The 2,532-nt window shown below is 58.6% G+C and overlaps 1 pseudogene; it reads right to left on the bottom strand.

Moving 5' to 3' along the window:
* Positions 1-227: 227 nt before the first annotated feature.
* On the bottom strand, positions 228-914 carry LOC139002077 (TCF3 fusion partner pseudogene; annotated as a pseudogene).
* Between the last annotated feature and the right edge of the window lie 1,618 nt (positions 915-2,532).

The following is a 2,532-nucleotide window of genomic DNA, read 5'->3' as shown; positions in this document are numbered from 1 at the left end:
ACAGAGGCAGCATTCAGGCAGTCATCATAGTTAGGTTCTCTTTTTATTGTCCTGTTACATCTATATTTATACTATTTGATCCTATAAGCATGCCTCTATAAGCTTTTTTTTTTCCGAGGAGAGAATGGGGTCTGTTTATTGGGGGGTCAGTCAAAGGGGGGGCTGACTAGGGTGGGGTAGGGCAGCAGCTTGTCTGGCCCCCGAGGAAACCAACTTGAGTCCAGAGCCTAGACCGCTTTGAAGCCAAAGTCTTCCTCCACCTTTATCTGCACGGGGGCCAGCTCCGGAGTCAGCATGACTCCCGCCCGGCGCCCTTCCCGTGGCACTCGCCGCCTCTTCCAACTGCTGGGCCCCTCGCCAGGGGCCAGGCTGCTGGTTTCTGTGGGCACTGGAGTTCTCCTGGGTGGGGACAGCCCCTCTTTCTCTGGAGGCTCATTCTCAGCGTTGCCTGCGGTGGGGGCGTCTGTGCCCTGGCTGCTCTCATCCTCCAGTAACATGGTGAACTGGCTGGCCCGGTAGTCGTCACCATAGGAATCCAGCACCCTCATCAGGAACCTCTGCTCCTGCTGGAGTCTCTGTGTTATCCTCTGTATCTGATGGAGCCTGTTCAGGACCCGCTCGTTCAACTGCTCGATCTCCCTGCAGTGCCGACCCAGTGCCTGGTACTTCCTGCGATTGAGTTCCCGTTGGCACCGCCACCGCCGCAGGCCTTGGGCTGCATCCTCCTCTTCGTCTCGCTCCTGGAGGCTGGAACTGCCCAGACCCCCAGACACGAACTCCACTTCGGTCTCAAGCTCACTCTCCAGGATGTGACCACCGAACAGCGGAGGCAGCGCCAGCTTTGAGCCAGGAGGTGCTGAGAACTCCTCAAAGCCCATGGCTGCCATGGACCCCTCTCTCTGCTCCAGCTCCATTTCTCCCTGGCTCCCAGCACAGAACTTCCAACCTTGCAAGCCTCTTCAAGTGCAAAAGGACAGGCCCCATCCAATTTCACTGCCAGGCACCCAGGCCCCGACTGCTAAGCCTCCTGGGAGTTGTAGTTCTCTATTTCCTGCTCGCCTCCCTCATCCCACCCCCACCCCGAGTCCGGACTGAAAGGCCCTGCTCACTGGCCTAACGCCTCGGCCAGGCATCTGAGTCACCTCCGTCTTTATTCGTGTCCCGACACCACACCGTCTGACCACGGAGACTCTCCTCTTGGGAGGCCCCTGGGTCTCCTTATGGGTCTCCTTCTGGGGCCTGGCTGCATCGCCCCCAGGGACCAGATCGCCTGCCCCAGAAGCTTCGCAGTCCCGGCCCCTGGGTCTCCTTCTGGGGCCTGGCTGCGTTGCCCTGGGGGATTGGATCACGTCCCCAGGCAGCAATGCAGCCCAGCCTCTGGCCCCGTCTCTGGGTGTTCTCCAATCACTGGTGATCAGTGATCTAAGAAGCCTCTTCCCTGCCCCGTCTGGCTTCTCCAATTACTGGCCCAGGGCCAGAAAAGGTGGCCCAGTTCTCTGATCACAGAAGCCCGCGAAGGCGGCCCGGCTTCTCCGATCACAAAGGTGGCCAGGTTCTCCGGCTCTTGGCTGCCACCTGGGTTCCATCAGAGGCAGTCGGCTTCTTTCGTCCTTCCCCTTTCGCCTCCCATCATTGTGCCTACCTATGCAAATTAACAGCCATCTTTGTTGGCAGTTAATTTGCATATCGCCCTGATTAGCCTATGGGAAGCGTAGCGGAGGTATGGTTAATTACCCTATTTGTCTTTTATTAGATAGGACTAGAGGCCCGGTGCACAAAAATTTGTGCACTCGGGGGGTTCCTCAGCCCGGCCTGTGCCCTCATACAGTCTGGGACCCCTCGGGGGATGACCACCTGCTGGCTTAGGCCCGCTCCCTGGGGAATTGGGCCTAAGCCGGAAGTCATACATCCCTCTGGCAGCCCAGGAGCCCTCAGGGGATGTCCACTTGCCAGCGGAGGGAAGGCCTAAGCTGCAGTCGGACATCCTTAGTGCTGCTGAGGAGGTGGGAGAGGCTCCCACCACCACTGCTGTACTGGCAGCCATCAGCCTGGCTTGTGGCTGAGCAGAGCTCCCCCTGTGGGAGCGCACTGACCACCAGGGGGCAGCTCCTGCATTGAGCATCTTCCCCCTGGTGGTCAGTGTGTGTCATAGTGACCAGTCATTCCGTCGTTCTGCTGGTAGGGTCAATTTGCATATTACCATTTTATTATAAAGGAGTGCCTGGCCAGCCTGGGTGAGGGGCTGAGGGCAATTTTCTGCCTGGCCACACCCCCTTCAGGGTGGGGGGGGGGTCCTGCTGGGGTGCCTGGCCAGTCTGGGTGAGTGGCTGATGGCTGTTTGCAGGCTGGCCACAGCCCCTTCAGGGTGGGGTTCCCCACTGGGGTTCCTGGCCATCCTTGGTGAGGGGCTGATTGCTGTTTTCAGGCTGGCCACAACCTCTAGCCTCCCAAGCTCCCAGTGGAGGCTGGCTGGAAGCAGGTATCTGGGATTTATTTGTCTTCTATAATTGAAACTTTGTTGCCTTTTGTGGA

Source organism: Myotis yumanensis, unplaced genomic scaffold, assembly GCF_028538775.1.
Source record: "Myotis yumanensis isolate MYYU_CA2020_CCGP unplaced genomic scaffold, mMyoYum1.0.hap1 SCAF_2, whole genome shotgun sequence".
Taxonomy (NCBI): Eukaryota; Metazoa; Chordata; class Mammalia; order Chiroptera; family Vespertilionidae; genus Myotis; species Myotis yumanensis.
This window is presented reverse-complemented; position numbering and strand designations above follow the sequence as displayed.